The sequence below is a fragment of the Capsicum annuum genome, chromosome 2, assembly GCF_002878395.1.
Source record: "Capsicum annuum cultivar UCD-10X-F1 chromosome 2, UCD10Xv1.1, whole genome shotgun sequence".
Classification (NCBI taxonomy): domain Eukaryota; kingdom Viridiplantae; phylum Streptophyta; class Magnoliopsida; order Solanales; family Solanaceae; genus Capsicum; species Capsicum annuum.
The window spans coordinates 149,560,145-149,578,257 of NC_061112.1; the positions used below are offsets into that span (position 1 = coordinate 149,560,145).

The 18,113-nt window shown below is 34.8% G+C and overlaps 1 long non-coding RNA gene across 1 annotated transcript; it reads right to left on the reverse strand.

Moving 5' to 3' along the window:
- Nucleotides 1-81: 81 nt before the first annotated feature.
- Nucleotides 82-1,168, reverse strand: LOC124896115. Its single transcript, XR_007052583.1, has 2 exons — nucleotides 1,108-1,168; nucleotides 82-624 (listed from the first exon to the last, which is right to left on the reverse strand). It is a non-coding gene; the product is annotated as an uncharacterized LOC124896115 (long non-coding RNA).
- Nucleotides 1,169-18,113: the final 16,945 nt, after the last annotated feature.

Here is an 18,113-nt window from a genome sequence, read left to right on the forward strand (position 1 = left end):
GATGTAGGAGGTTCACTTCTATTTCAAATAAAATAAAAGTGCATTTGCGGTGAAAGAAATTATTTTAAAAAATAGACCAACTTCGATTTACTATGAAACACTAATATTTACTATTTGAATAAGCTGTTATTGACTTTTTCTAGTAGGCACTACTTAGTTTTTATGGTCCGTTGAAGCTACACTAGAATAATAACACATCAAGTCACCAAAAAACTAGCACATTGCAACCAAAAAGGCAGTTCTTCTATTACCTCTACAACTACTAGTGACTAGAGAGAGCTGATATAGTGTTTGTACAGGAACCTATTGGATGATCACCACAGTACTACTAGAGATAGCTTGCCCACGAAGTCGTCGATGGATTAAGATGCATTCTCCTTCTCTTTTCTCCCATATATCATGACCATGATAAGCCTTAAAATATGGGTCGATTGGGTATTGGCTGAGAAACATCTGGTTGAGTACTGTTGCACTTTTTAGAATATAAATAGCAAGTTCAATCTCTTCTTCTGTTCCATGAAATCCACCAAATCTCACTTCTTTTAGCTCAGGGTGATCTGTAGGAGATAAAAGGAGACCTTATGTCACTTCCTCTTGCATTTTCCCCCTATATGTCTTGTGTTGCTGAGATCACGACAAGCATAAATTAACATATATATTGATAATTGAATACAACTATTGACTTATCTAGTTAAGCATGCTGCAATACAAAGCATTTAACTGCAATCAGTATCTATAAGGCCTTTTGAATTAGATAGTGTCACGACCCGAATCAGGGCCTGGCCGTGACGAGCATTTCGAACCATGAAGGCCCGAAACACCCCTATCTGTCTGGTAATCATACACCTAATTCATATGATCAAAATAATGCGGAAGAAACACAATAATTCGAAAACATGGTCATAAATATAAAAAGAAACAATAACGGGGAAATAAAGTTCCCCCAACATCAATCAACCTCTAAACAATTGTCTGCGAAAATCTCTAACAAATGACTGGTCAAGTAACTGTATATAAACTGGGACAAAGCCCCCAGTAGACCCCAAAACTAAATATAAGATAAAGGGACTGCAGGACATAAGACCTTCCGAAATATAGAAGGCTCACCACTTGTCTCTGCAACTCTGTCTGAATGATCTACTGATTTTCTTGACCCATAGACTGGGCCTCTGAACCTGAGAGGTTGGAGAGGGGAGGGGGTCAGCACAAAAGTACTGGCACGCGGAGATATCAAAACAAAACATAATATTTTTACAAAACATAGTTGAGAGCCATTATAAAGCAATTTCATATCAAATCATTTGAAAACACATGGGCATAATGCAATAGTTTCTCAACAACAATGAAATGCAACTGAGTTAGGTGGAATACCCTACATAATTTACACCAACTGTCAAACCTCGATTGCCGTCGAGATTAGAGTATAAGTGAGGAAGAGACACACAAGACCACGAAGCATGGTGTCTCGACCCAATGGTAGTGCCCAAGATCACTTAGCCCGGGCTCCTACCTATAGTCCCAATTTGGGAATGACATAAAGTCAAGTACACAAGATCACTTAGCCTGGTACCAAATTCCCGTGTCGGCAAACACGGTTTCCAGCGATGAGCCCTTACACTCAAACGCCTTCTTCGGGCATCCACCTATCTCATGTAAAATCAATGCATTCAAACTTCATTTAATTCAATCACATATCATATTCTGTAGGGTATCGTCATACCCGACTTGCAAGTCATCAATATCACATCCACATATGCATAATCATGTAAAAACCAAGGTGCTTCATCATTTACAAGTGGTGAACAATAATTATTTCAAATTCATGCTCTCTTTCATTGGTCACAATATGATATGGGGTATCAAGACATTATCATGAGAATTTGAAAGCAATTTATCATTCATATTTATCAAACTTCCATGGAAAATCTCAAATCACATATGCATGGTTTCAACCATTGAAGTATATAGGCAAACAATTCCCATGACATAATGAAAAATGACTTAGAAATCATATTGAAAGCAAGTTATTAGCATTTGATTGAAAACCCCCATTTAAAAGCATGCATGTTCATAAAAACTACACCCATGAAATTTTAGGATAACCCCACGTACCTCTATTTCCGAAAATACTAGATGTTTCTTGAAGCTCGCGGATTTTTGATTCCAAATATGTAATTATCTTCGAAAACTTACGGTCGAATCTTGAACTATTTGGGTTTTTATTTTGAAACCCTAAGGAGTGTTCTTGAGCAATTTTGATGAATGAAGGTGTATTTTGGTGTTTGAGGGATTAAATCCCGTGTTGGTGGTATATATAGGGGTGAAGGATGACCAAAATACCCCTAAGGAACAATTAAGGTCAAATCTGTCCCTCAATTGACAGTTTGATAGTCTGGAGTAAATCGATTATAACTTTTTACTCATATAATCAAATTGGATGAAACTAACTGCATCTGAAAGAGGACTCAAAGAGATTTCGTTTGATATATTATAGCTCACACAGTTCATTATATACAGGGAGTTATGATTGTTTGAAGTTGACCCTGAAATGCTGAAAACTGGGCGTTTTGCTACTGTTTTGAAATCCAAACGCAGCCTTATGCGTTCCGAAAAATTTTGAAACTTATCCGAGTTGCACTATGAGCTTTCCCGATCATAACGCAACTTGAAAATCTAAAAACGGATGTCAGAAAGGTTGAAAAGTTGTATCCCGAAGATTGTCAGCTAAAATGACTAAGTCTCATTTTACACTTAAAAAATTTTAAGTCATTAAGTCTAAGAGCTCAATATTAAAGACTAATCTATGCCTTTTACGGGGCGTTACAGATAGCTGGAGTAGAGAAATTGAAAGGCACATCTTCAAAACAAGAAAGACCCATAACCAAGAGGTTTTTGAAACCTAACAATTCCATCATATTTCCAAGAGCAAAATAAGGTGGATCAGAAATTCACTACATTAGATATCTACATCTCCATGTTTGCTATATTTCTCTGGAAATAAACATAATTAATTGAGTTGTCAAATCTTCATAAATCATATTATTAACAAATCATGATGTCCAATTCTGAAAAGTGAAATGCTTATATAATCTCCCTTGGAAGAAAAAAAATGAATAAGAACCTCTTCTAGCATACCAAATTATTAGTCGAAGGTAGAGGTGTTTTGTCTCATGGAACAAACTAAAGAGACCACCTATTATATAATAGATGCTGATTGTTGGCAATCCTACTACTTTCTCCGGTGTGAATTCTATTGACATGGAAATGAGTGAATGTTGAGAATGACTAGAATATCACGCGTGCTAGGAGAGTGGAATGTGAACTTTAGATTCAACAAATGTCGGAGTCATCAATATCTAAGATCAAGCAAAAAATATCCAAAACAGAAGATAAATATAGATAACTCACCAATATATCCAGATATTGAAGAACAGGACAAGCATCTAAGACGGGGGAAACTTTGACTATGTCAAAGTCGTATGTGCTTTCAAGTAGCAAGGCTAAAATCGTAAGGTTTCTGAATATTTGTGTCTCTGTTGGGAAGTGTGTTACCTGCAAAAAAGGAATACTTCAACTAATTAGGGTGTTCAAAAAGATAAATACCAAAGGAATTTGACAAGCCAAGAAATCATCAAATACCTGAGTATAACAAGCTGTAACTATTAAAGATTTAAACTGAGCAGGCAAACCTCTTGCAAAATCACCAAATATGTATGGCATTGAAGCATCTCCGCGAAGACTAATTTTTACATGCTCCAGCACAGGAACAGAAGAAAAGTAAAATCTTACATTGTTATAAAAAAAACTCAAACCCATGAAGATTTGTAGCCTGAAGATCAATCTCTTCCAATCCGCCACAATCAGCAAAAAGAACAAATTTTACTGTACCAGAGATGCATAGCTTATGCGGAAGCTTGCAATATTTTATGACTAACTGATTAGGGTTCACACGTGAGGACAAAATACCCTCAAGTTGTCCGCTTTTTAATAGAACGCTCGTCAAGTAAAGGTTCTTGAGGGAGTTGAGACGGAGTCCGACACTTTGGCGTACTGCGCAATCACTCAAAGACAAGGATTTCAAGGAGGATGCTTTGGAGAGAAGCTCAAGGGGAAATTCATAAAACGTATTGTGGTGGAGGTTAATGTATTTTGAGGTTGGAATTTTGCCACAGCTAAAGTTGAGAAGTAATCTTTCAACCCCTAATTTTGAAATAGAATGCATCAATTGGGCAAATGCACTAGAATAAAAAACCTCTCTCTTAATGACCATGTGCATTTCAAGGTCAACTATTTTACTACCCAAATAAAATTGCAAAAACTGATTTACTGTTTTCATTAATTTTTGCTGAGATGTATGACCTGAATAATTAACGCCAAACATGTCAAGGCTGAACTGTAATGTAGGCATAGAAGCAAACAGATATCTCCACCTTGTAGACAAAATGCTTGTCTTAACAGCATCTTTAGTTGTCATACGTGAGAGAATTAAAGACAAAACGTCATCTGGTAGCTGACTCGCATAATCCACCTTTGCCTCATGAGCATCTGATAGCTGACTCGCATAATCCTGACTTGCATAATCCACCTTTGCCTCATCAACCTAATTCCGTTACACGCACAAGCAAAAATAAGTACTTCAGAAGAAATTTTAAAAATAGTACTAGCATAAGTATACCCAAGTTATCTAGAAGAAGGTAGTGCACAAATAACATGCTTTGACTCTTGAATTTTCGGCCACAATTGGATTTAATCTTTGTTTTTTATGTACAGAATTAGCTCTAAATTAGAAGACGAATATCTAATTTATTACTCCAACAGTGAAGGGTGAAAAGCAAGACAAGCGCGTGGAACGAGGTAGGACCGAGGGGTTTATGTGACCCCTCTCCTTCCATGGAAAATTACACTAATACTATTTTTTATGTAGTAGATGTTGAACACCATTTGACTTCTTCGTGTATTGAATTGAAACTCCTTGGTGAAAATTGTGGCTCCACCACTAGCACCACAGTTTATTCATCATATTCACTTGATTACGATATGATTCTTTTCTAATCTTACAAAGTTGTTCTCATAAAACAACATGAAAATCAGAGTTTACGCGTACCTTTGTTGAAGCTTTCTCCTCCTTTTTACTTAACAGTCTTGTCCTCAAAAAGTCAAGTCCTCCCAACGCAAGCAATTCCAGAATCACTCCTCCTGTAAAATATTGCAAATAAACACACACACAAAAAAAAATAGAATTTTTAATCATCTGAAATTAAACAATGAACATGTTTAAAGTAAGAGATTTTTACTCAAATAATCTCTATCCATATCTATACAACTTTCAGATGACAAGTCCGGGTTGAAAATTTGTTTGAAGCTCGGAGGCAAATTTATTTAGTGCTACTTATAAAGCAGCAGGACGAAGAAAAGGGAAGAGAGAGGGACAAAGTGTTTAGAAGTAGAAACAACTACAAATTCCAAGAATTAACAAAAGGTGATTGAGCGGAGAGTTAATCAACTAAGAATTTTATCTCATAGAGTCACTCAATTTTGATATTTACTTCAAAAGTCACTCAACTATTAATTTTTATCTTACAAAGTCACTTAACTTTGATCATTACTTTAAAAGTTATTCAACTATCACATTTTTACTCAAAAAATCACTGTTTTATCCACATTCTCCTAAATTAATAGCTCCCCCTCCTCTTTTTCTTTTCAATCACAGCATTATAATCTAGAAATTGACAATTAAAATTATAGAAAATCGAATTACTACTATTTTATATTTTTAGAATTGACAAAATTAGGTTCAGTTTTATACACCTGCACACAGGTTAAAAGCTAATCATATTTAACCTTGTAAAGGATAGGATTTTTTCTGGGTTGAGGAATTAGACGATTATGGGGGGACGATCGACTAAGCTCTTCTGACCTCCATGAGAGCATTTTGGCATCAAATTTCACCATACCCACTCTCAGGAAGAAGATGCTACTTCTGGTTTGACTTGGAATTGTCATTCTTTGCAATTCTTGAAGACCTCGTAAGGAAAGGAAGACGAGTTCTTTTTGCCGGTTGAAGAGAATGAGCGAAAACAACGATAAATTACATATTAACTGTGGTTTAGCAAAATAAATCTGAATCCTCAATTCTTTAGACTAGAATAATAACACATCAAATCCCCCAAAACTAGCACATTGCAACCTAAAAGCCAATTCTTCCATTACATCTACAACTACTGCAACTACTAATGACAACACAGAGTTTGTACAGGAACCTATTGGATGATTACCACAGCATTACTAGAGATAGCTTGTTGTTGGATTGAGATACGTTCTCCTTCTCTTTCCTCTCATATATCATTACCATTACAAGCCGTAAAATATGAGCCAATTGAGTATTGGCTGAGAAACATGTGGTCGAGTACCATTGCACTTCTCAGGATATAAATAGCAAGTTCAATCTCTTCTCCTTTTCCATGAAATCCACCGAATCTCACTTCTTTTAGCTTAGCGTGATATGTAGGAGATAAGGAAGACCTTATGTGACTACCTCTTGCATTTTGCCTATATGTCTCCCACTGCTGAGATCACAACGAGCATAAATCAACATATATATTGCTAATTGAATAAAACGATGATTTAAGTAGTTAAGCAAGCTGCACCACAAGCATTTAACTGGACACTAAGAAACAAACAATAGCCATTATGCTGTTGACAACGAAAGTAGCTTCATGGAAACCAATTATAGTATGCATTACATCTCCTAGTTATACCAAACAAAAGAAAGAAGTCCCCAAGTTATAACAAAAGAAAAATAACAAATACTACTCTAAAGTATGCAAAATCTTGAAGGCTTTTGCACTTTGCCCACTAAACTTATGTGGCACTTAGCTATCAAATATCGCTGTTAAAAGATTTTCTGCGCAAATCAGTCGTTGCCAGGATATACATAATACATATACTAGATAGGAATTAATTCAAAAAATTGCATCACCTAAAGATAATAATAGAATCCACGCTCTTCCACGTTACCCAATCCAAGTACTTCTGAAAAAGACAATATGCATAAAATACAAATTCTGTTTTATCCTTTTTATCACAGTTCTCTAATGTATTCAATCTGCATAATTAGTATCTATAAGGCCTTTTATATTAGATAGCTGGAGTTGAGAAATTGAAAGATATCTTTTCAAACCAAGAAACAACTATAACCAAGAGGTTTTGAAAGCTATTCCATTATATTTCCGTGAGCAAAATAAGGTGGACCACAAATTCACTACATTAGATATTTAATCTCCATGTGCATCTCTTGGAATAAATATAACTAAATGAGTAGTCAAATCTTCATCACTCATACAATCAACAAATCATGATGTCCAATTCTAAAAAGTGAAATGCTTATATAATAAGATCCTCTTCTAGCAGACCAAATCATTAGTCAGGTTAAACATCTTGATCAGTTCCTACACCAAATAGGTAGTGAAAGGTGTTATGTCTCATGGAACAAACTAAACACACCACCTATTATAGATGAGGATTGTTGGCAAATACTACTACTACTTTCCCCGCTTTGAATTGTATTGACAGAACATGGAAATGAGTGAATGTTGAGAATGACTAGAATATCACGCGTGCTTGGGGAAGGGGGCTGTGCAGCTGAATTCATCAATATCTAAGATCAAGCAAAGAATATCCAAAAAAGAAGACAAATACAGATAACTCACCAATAAATCCAAATATTCAAGAACAGGACAGGCGTTTAAGATGGGAGAAACTTTGACTATGTCAAAGTAGTGTGTGTTCACAAGTAGCAAGGCTAACATCGTAAGGTTTCTGAATATCCGTGTCTCAGTTGGGAAGTGTGTTACCTGAAATAAAGAACACTTCAAGTGATTAGGGTCTTCAAAAAGATAAATACCGATGGAATTTGAGAAGCCAAGACATCATCAATACCTGAGTATCCGAAGCTGTGACTATTAAAGATTTAACCTGATCCCTTGCAAATTCACCCAATATGTATGGCATTGAAGCATCTCCGCGAAGACTAAGTTGTACACGTTCCAACACAGGAACAGAAGACAAGTAAAATCTTACTTTTTGATCACAAAAACACACAAACCCACGAAGATTTGTAGCCTGAAGATCAATTTCTTCCAATCCGCCACAATCAGCAAAAAGAACAGATGTTACTGAACCAGAGATGCACAGTTTATACGGAAGTTTGCAACATATTACTTTTAACTCATTAAGGTTTAAACAAGAGGAAAAAATACCCTCAAGTTGTCCCCTTTCTAACAGCGCACCGATCAAGAAAAGGGTCTTGAGGGAGTAAAGATGGACTCTGATACTTGGTTGTACAACACAACCGGCCAAATACAAGGATTCCAAGGAGGATGCTTGAGAGAGAAGCTCAAGAGAAAATTTAAAATACGTGTTGGGGTCGGGGTTAACGTTATGTGTATTAATGATATTGCCACAATTAATGTTTCAACACCTAATTTTGAAATAGAATGCATCAATTGGCCAAATTCACTAGAGAACTCTCTCCCAATGCAAATGAACATACAAAGGCCAACCACTTTACGACCCGAATAATGTTGCAAAAACTGATTTACTACTTTCAAGAATTTTTGCTGAGAGTAAGGGCAACATCTATGATGTGAAGAGTTAACCCCAATCATGTCGAGGCTGAATTTTAATGTAGGCATTGAGGCAACCAGATATCTCCACCTTCTAGATAAAATGCTGGTCTTAACAGCATCTTTAATTGTTATACGTGAGAGAATTGAAGACAAAATGTCATCTGGTAGCTGACTTGCATAATCCACCTTTGCCTCATGAACCTAATTGCATTACATGCGCCAGCATAAGTACTTCAGGAGAAACTTTATAGGAGTCAAAAAAGAAAATCTAGATTAAAAAATAGTACAAGTATTTATGGAACCCAAGTTATCTAGCAAAATGTATGCTCGTCTACAAATAACATGCTTTGGCTCTGAAATAAAAACATCTACTCCTATAGATCTCCCCTCCACCCCCCACCCCCCACGTAAAATTACACAAATAAATATCAGTAAAATACGAAAATAAATAGTAGGGGTCATAAAGTTCGGGCATGTCACAGCAAATTTCACCAAAGTTTGAGTATATTTTGAACCCTTTTCCCTTTTCTTTTAATGTAGTAAATGTTGAACCCTAATTATTTGTTGTTGTCAAAGTTGATTGTATTTCTTAATTTAAAAAGTGAATATTATGTTGTGGATTATAAGAACGAATCTTTAGTCGTGAAAAAAAAGTTTTCAATGATTAAACAATAAACAACTTGCAGTATACGTTTATATTGAAGACACATATTCTTCTATCTTTGAATATTGAAACTATTTTTGTGTATAGTTTCAGTTGAATTAGAAGGACCACTACTGGCTAGCAATAAATATCAGTTAACTTTATTCGTCAATGCTAAAATATATGAGGAAAAAATAACCTAATATTCTTGTATATGTTGAAAATTGAACATGAGATCTCATTATTCTCGACCCACGCCATTGATCACTAGATGATACCCTTAAATGTGACATATATTAGTCGCAAACCATGAACGGACTGAATAAAACTCTTTAGAGTAGTCAAAATATTAAATCCTTTCTGATGTTATAGAGATCTAGGAATGAAGACTTTCAATTCTATTTCAAATAAAAAGCGCATACCTGGTGAAAGAAATTATTTTTAAAAATAGACCGACTTCGACAATAGTATGAAACAGTAGAAGACATGCTTTATTGGAATAAGTTGTCATTAACATTTTCTAATTTTCCCATTCATCCAGGAAACTATGGCAGATTTGAAGGATGAACTACGGGAGTAGGAATGAACCCATAAACAAGATTTAACTTACCACAACTGGTCCCTTTAAGGTAAAATAATAACACACATGAAGTCTCAAAAAACTAGCATATTGCAACCAAAAAGGCAATTCTTCTATTACCTCTACAACTACTAATGACAATAGAGAGAGCTGATATAGTGTTTGTACAGGAACCTATTGGATGATCACCACAGCATTACTAGAGATAGCTTGCCAAAAAAGTATTTGTTGGATTGAGATGCGTTCTCCTTCTCTTTTCTCCCATATATCATGACCATAATAAACCTTAAAATATGGGTCGATTGGGTATTGGCTGAGAAACATTTGGTCGAGTACCGTTGCACTACTCAGAATATAAATAGCAAGTTCAATCTCTTCTTTTGTTCCATGAAATCCACCGAATCTCACTTCTTTTAGCTCAGTGTGATCTGTAGGAGATAAAGGAGGCCTTATGCGACTTCCACTTGACTTTCGCCTATATGTCTTGTGTTGCTGAGATCACAACGAGAATAAATTAACATATATATTGCTAATTGAATAGAGCTATGACTTGTGTAGTTAAGCAATGCAATACAAGCATTTAACTGCAGTCAGTATCTACAAGGCCTTTTGAATTAGACAGCTGGAGTTGAGAAATTGGAAGGCGCGTCTTCAAACCAAGAAAGACATATAACCAAGAGGTTTTTGAAACCTAATTATTCTATTATATTTCCATGAGCAAAATAAGGTGGATCAGAAATTCACTGCATTAGATATCTACATCTCCATGTTTGATACATTTCTCTTCATATAAACATAACTAATTGAGTTGACAAATCTTCATAAATCATATTATTAACAAATCATGATGTCCAATTCTGAAAAGTGAAATGCTAATATAATCTCCCTTGCTGGAAAAAAAATGAATAAGATCCTCTTCTAGCAGACCAAATTATTAGTCAGGTTAAATATCTTGATCAGTTCTTAGAACAATTAGGTAGCGTTTTGTCTCATGGAACAAACTAAACACACCACCTATTATAGATGAGGATTGTTGGCAAATAATACTACTACTTTCCCCGGTTTGAATTGTATTGACAGAACATGGAAATGAGTGAATGTTGAGAATGACTAGAATATCACGCGTGCTTGGAGAGGGGAATGTGCACTTTTAGATTCAATAAATGTTGAAGTCATCAATATTTAAGATCAAGCAAAGAATATCTAATAAAGAAGATATTATAGATAACTCACCGATATATCCAGCTATTGAAGAACAGGACAGGCGTCTAAGACGGGAGAAATTTTGACTATGTCAAAGTCGTACGTGCTTTCAAATAGCAAGGCTAACATCCTAAGATCTCTGAATATCTGTGTCTCTGTTGGGAAGTGTGTTACCTAAAAAAAAGAAATACTTGAATTGATTAGGGTGTTCAAAAGATAAATACCAAAGGAATTTGACAAGCCAAGAAATCATCAAATACCTGAGTATAACAAGCTGTGACTATTAAATATTTAACCTGAGCAGGTAAATTCACTGCAAATTCACCAAATATGTTTGGCATTGAAGCATCTCCGCGAAGGCTAATTTTTACACGTTCCAACACAGGAACAGAAGAAAAGTAAAATCTTACTTTGTCATCAAAAAACCACTCAAACTCACAAAGTTTTGTAGCCTGAAGATCAATCTCTTCCAATCCGCCACAATCAGCAAAAAGAACAGATTTTACTGTACCAAAGATGCATAGCTCATGCGGAAGCTTGCAATATTTTATGACTAACTGATTAAGGTTCAAACACGAGGATAAAATACCCTCAAGTTGTCCGATTTTTAACAAAACGCTCGTCAAGAAAAGGTTCTTGAGGGAGTTGAGACGGAGTGTGACACTTGGTTGTACAACACAAACACTCAAAAACAAGGATTTCAAGGAGGATGCTTGAGCGAGAAGCTCATGGGAAAATTCAAAAAACGTGTTGCGGTGGAGGTTAATGTCTTGCGAGGTAGGAATTTTGCCAAATAAAGTTTGAAACAGAATGCATCAATTGGGCAAATTTACTAGAAAACTCTCTCTCAATGGAAATGCGCATTTCAAGTTCAACCACTTTACGACCCAAATAAAGTTGCAAAAACTGATTTACTACTTTCAAGAATTTTTGCTAACAGTAAGGGTGACATGTATGACCTGAATAGTTAAAGCCAAACATGTCAAGGCCGAACTGTAATGTAGGCATAGAGGCAAACAGATATCTCCACCTTGTAGACAAAATGCTCGTCTTAACAGCATCTTTAATTGTCATACGTGACAGAATTGAAGACAAAACGTCATCTGGTAGCTCACTTGCATCATGAACCTAATTCCGTTACAGCAAAAATACTTCAGAAGAAATTTTATATAAATCAAAAAAGAAAAATTCAGATTTAAAAATAGTACTACTATAGCATAAGTATTTGTTATTGAACCCAAGTTATCTAGAAAAAGGTATAATTGTGCATAAATAACATGCTTCGACTCCTGAATTAAAAACGTAAGTTCGGTTAATTCATCATATTCACTTGATTACTATATGATTCTTTTCTAATCTTATACAAATTTGTTCTCATGAAACAACAAGAAAATTAGATTTTACACGTACTTTTGTTGAAGCTTTCTCCTCCTTTTTACTTAATTTCCTCAAAAAGTCGATTCCTCCCAACGTAAGCAATACCAGAATCACTACACAGTAAAATATTGCAAATAAACACACACACAAAAAGAGTTAATGAATTTTAATTATCCGAAATTAAACAATGAACATGTTTAAAGTAAGAGACTTTTACCCAAATAATCTCTACCATATATGTACAACTTTTAGATAATAAGTTCGTGTTCAAATTTGATTGCAAAATTTGTTTGAAGTTTGCTTCTTCGGCGGCAAATTTTTTTAGTGCTACTTATAAAGCAGCAGAGGCAGAATAGGGAAGAGACACAAAGTGTATAGAAATAGAACCGACTAAAAATTCCAAGAATTAACGAAAAGTGATTGACTTTTTTTTTTTAAATATCATAATCAAATTTAATCATATTTTTAATAATAATTTATTAATATATATTTCTCAATTGAAAAAGCAAGTATCATTTTTTGGATTATAAGAATTACTGTTTATAAGGTAAAAAGAAAGTTGTGGATTATGATTACTATGACTCTTTATAAGGTAAAAAGATTGTGGATTATAAGAATGACTCTTTGTAAGGTAAATAAAAGTTGTGAAAAATTAAATAACAAATAACTCATAACATGTGTTTCATTATTTTTCTGTATCGTTTCAATTTTATTGGATGTGTTGAATCTATTCCGTCAATTCCCTTCAACCTAAAAGTTTCTAGAAAGAAATACTAGCAATACTAGATAGTAACTTTTTCAACCGATAGCAAATTGAGAAGAGGAACTTGGAAAAAATTTCCGTTTTAAAAAGTTAGATAAAGATATTGAATTGGACTATTTTAACTTGAAATTTATGCTTGTCAATCCAACAGAAAAGTGATATTTGGAGTTGCACCTTCATCCTTACATCAATGACAAATTGGAGCAAGGAAACTAAAAAAAATAACTTTGGACTCAACTATAGCTAGTAAGTTATGGTTGATAGGTGGAACCATGAAGGTACATATATCCAAGTCTATCAAACTGAAGTGGCTCTTCAAGCTAAAATGTACGACATTTCAACAAAGGGACTTAATATAAGCTGTTTTAAGTAACCTGAATAAAAAATGCACATAAATATTGTAACTTGTTTCGGTGGTTTTCACTATGGTTGAATTAGATGTCCTTGAAGGACCACTAGCAATAGTATCAGGTAACTCTATCCGTCATTGACCACTAGGTGATACCGTTGAATGCGATACTGTATTAGTACTACAAACAATGAAAGGACAAAATAAAACTCTAGAGAGAAATCAAAATATTAAATCCTTTGTGATTTTATAGAGATCTAGGAATGAAGACATTCAATTCTATTACCTCTACAACTACTTATTGGCAATAAAGAGCTGATATAGTAGTTGTATAGGAACCTATTGGATGATCACCACAGTACTACTAGTGATAGCTTGCCCAAGAAGTCGTCGATGGATTAAGATGCGTTCCTGTTCTCTTTTCTTCCATATATCACGACCATAATAAGCCTTAAAATATGGGTCGATTGAGTATTGGCTGAGAAACATCTGGTCAAGTACCGTTGCACTTTTCAGAATATAAATAGCAAGTTCAATCTCTTCTTCTGTTCCATGAAATCCACCGAATCTCACTTCTTTTAGCTCAGTGTGATCTCTAGGAGATAAAGGAGGCCTTATGGGACTTCCTCTTGCATTTTGCCTATATGTCTTGTGTTGCTGAGATCACAACGAGAATAAATTAACATATATATTGATAATTGGAAGGTGCGTCTTCAAACCAAGATAGACATCTAACCAAGAGGTTTTTGAAACCTAATTATTCCATTATATTTCCATGAACAAAAAAATAAGGTGGACCAAAAATTCTCCACATTAGATATCTACATCTCCATGTTTGATACATTTCTTTTGGAATAAACATATAACTAATTGAGTTGTCAAATCTTCATAAATCATATTATTAACAAATCATGATGTCCAATTCTGAAAAGTGAAATGCTTATATAATCTCCCTTGCCGGAAAAAAAATGAATGATCCTCTTATAGCAGACCAAATTATTAGTCGGATTAAACATCTTGATCAGTTCCTACACCAACTAAGTAGTGAAAGGTGTTATATCTCATGGATGAAGGTAATTGGCAATTAATACAACTTTACTAGTGCTAGTTGTATTGACAGAACATGGAAATGAGTGAATGTTGAGAATGACTAGAATATCATGCACGCTTGGGGAGGGGAATACGCACTTTTAGATTCAATAAATGTTCAAGTCATCAATATCTAAGGTCAAGCAAAGAATATCCAAAAAAGCGAAAACGAAGATAAATATAGATAACTCGCCAATATATGCAGAGATTGAAGAACAGGACAGACGTCTAAGACGGGAGAAACTTTGACTATGTCAAAGTTGTACATGCTTTCAAATAGCAAGACTAACATCCTAAGGTTTCTAAATATCTGCATCTGTTGGGAAGTATGTTACCTAACAAAAAGGAATACTTCAAGTGATTAGGGTGTTCAAAAGACAAATACCAAAGGAATTTGACAAGCCAAGAAATCATCAAATACCTGAGTATTTCAAGCGGTGACTATTAAAGATTTAACCCGAGGAGGTAAATTCGCTGTAAATTCACCAAATATGTATGGCATTGAAGCATCTCAGCGAAGACTAATTTTTACATGTTCCAACACGGGAATGGAAGAAAAGTAAAATCTTACTCTGTTATTAAAAAAACACTCAAACCCATGCAGTTTTGTAGCCTGAAGATCAATCTCTTCCAATCCGCCACAATCAGCAAAAAGAACAGATTTTACTGTACCAAAGATGCATAGCTCATGCGGAAGCTTGCAATATTTTATGACTAACTGATTAAGGTTCAAACACGAGGATAAAATACCCTCAAGTTGTCCGATTTTTAACAAAACGCTCGTCAAGAAAAGGTTCTTGAGGGAGTTGAGACGGAGTGTGACACTTGGTTGTACAACACAAACACTCAAAAACAAGGATTTCAAGGAGGATGCTTGAGCGAGAAGCTCAAGGGAAAATTCAAAAAACGTGTTGCGGTGGAGGTTAATGTCTTGCGAGGTAGGAATTTTGCCACAGCTAAAGTTGAGATGTAATCTTTCAACACCTAATTTTGAAACAGAATGCATCAATTGGCCAAATTCACTAGAAAACTTTCTCTGAATGAAAGTGTGCATTTCAAGTTCAACCACTTTATGATCCAAAAAAGTTACAAAAACTGATTTACTACTTCCAAGAATTTTTTCTGATAGTAAGGCTGACATGTAGGACCTAACTAGTTAACGCCAAATATGTCAAGGCTGAACTGTAATATAAGCATAGAAGCAACTAGATATCTTCACCTTGTAGACAAAATGCTTGTCTTAACAACATCTTTAATTGTCATACGTGACGGAATTGAAGACAAAACGTCATCCGGTAGCTGACTCGTATAATCCACCTTTGTCTCATCAATATCTGATAGCTGACTCACACAATCCACCTTTGCCTCATGAACCTAATTCCGTTAATTACACGCGCAAGCAAAAATACTTCAGAAGAAAGTTTACATAAATCAAAAAAGAAAATCCAGATTTAAAAATAGTACTACTAGAATAAGTATTTGTTATTGAACCCAAGTAATCTAGAAAAAGGTATAATTGTGCATAAATAACATGCTCTGACTCCCGAATTAAAAACATACGGTTAATTCATCATATTCACTTGATTACAATATGATTCTTTTCTAATCTTATACAAATTTGTTCTCATAAAACAACAACAAAACTAGAGTTTACACGTACATTTGTTGAAGTTTTCTCCTCCTTTTTACTTAACAGTCTTTTCCTCAAAAAATCAATTCCTCCCAATGTAAGCAATCCCAGAATCACTCCTCCTGACACAATAAAATATTACAAATATACACACACAAAAAAAGAATGAGTTTTAATTATCAGAAAGTAAACAATGAACATGTTTAAAGTAAGAGATTTTTACCCAGGTGATATCTACCCATATCTATACAACTTTCAGATAACAAGTTCGGTTTCAAATTCGGTCGCAAAATTTATTTGAAGTTCCGCGGCAAATTTGTTTAGCGCTACTTCTAAAGCAGCAGAGGCAGAATAGGGAAGAGACACAAAGGGTGAATTTCAAAAAATAGACCTAAATTGGGTGCCTTTAAATTTTTTATTTGATTTTTTATTTTTAAATTTTTCTCGACCTTTATTTTTATTTAATCTTTTTTTTTAAATTTTTATCAACCTTTATTTTTTTCTATTCTCTCTCAACTTTTACATTTTCTTTGATTTTTATTTTTTTAATATTTTTCTTCATTTTCTTGTTTTTCCGCAATTTTTATTATTTTTATTTTTTTCTTCGATTTCTTCCATTCAAGTTACATCTCATGAGTAAGGTTGACACTATCACATTATAAAGGAAAGACTTACGACTTTCGAATAATAAGCTACGTTTCATAGGCAAGAATTGATACTACTATATTGTAGAGGCAAGACTTATGACTTTCAAACAACAAGCTATGTTTCATAGGTAAGAGTCGACACTACCACATTGTATTTTGATTTATGAGATGTTTTAGAACTCTAGAACTCTACCTTAGAGGAAAGACTTAGATCATGTCACGCCCCAAAATCCCATCGGGCCGGACTGACACCCGAAGCCGAGAAGGCCCGGGAGAACCCATTCAGATACCTGTACTTTCACTTACATGTCACCAAAAATTTGGACAGCACTTCGTTGCATATAGAAGGGTCTAATTACCTGTATCAGCACAACACGCACAAATATATATATATATATATATATATAATACTTGACCGTCGGGGCCACACATCACTATATAAACTTCCATGACTTTACCCTTCCTTATGTCTACAAAGCCTCTAGGATATACATGACATAACTAGGGTCGGGACAAACCCCCGCCCACACATGACTCCTATACAATAACAAAACATAAGGGACCGACTCGGAAAGCTCCGAAGCAAACTGGAGCTCACCAACAATAACTGGATGACCTGGCTCCTATCTATGCTGTGAATGAGCTGAAGCCCCGTGAGGTACGTCAATACGAAATATGTACTGAGTATGTAAAGCTGTAAATAATCATATATGATATGGGGGATCAAGAAAATCATACGCAAGTGAATAAATCATAATAGAAGTGAACCACACTTCATAAACACTTTTAGGATCATTTACATTATCATTAATCTGAATTGGGTTCTTGAATTCAAACACATTTGTGGAACGGTATACATTCATTCATTTTATTCTTTACAATTATCATTCGCCATTACCTCCTCCTCCCGAACCTCCAACCACCTAACAATAATCAATATTGTACCGTATTGTGACCATTAGGCTGCCCCCAGTACATATCAACTGTAATCATATCAAATATCGGGATCAGCCCATGCTAGGCTTAAGCCCCTGAGCTACCACCCACACGTATATCAAGTAACACACATAAGAGATCTTTCCAATAACTTAGTTCAAAAGCTTTTGAGATTATTACATTAGTGTTCATGCCAATATAGTACCGTTGGAATAATGATACATCAATAGGAACCAAGTAATAGACTTTCTATACAATAACGATGTAAT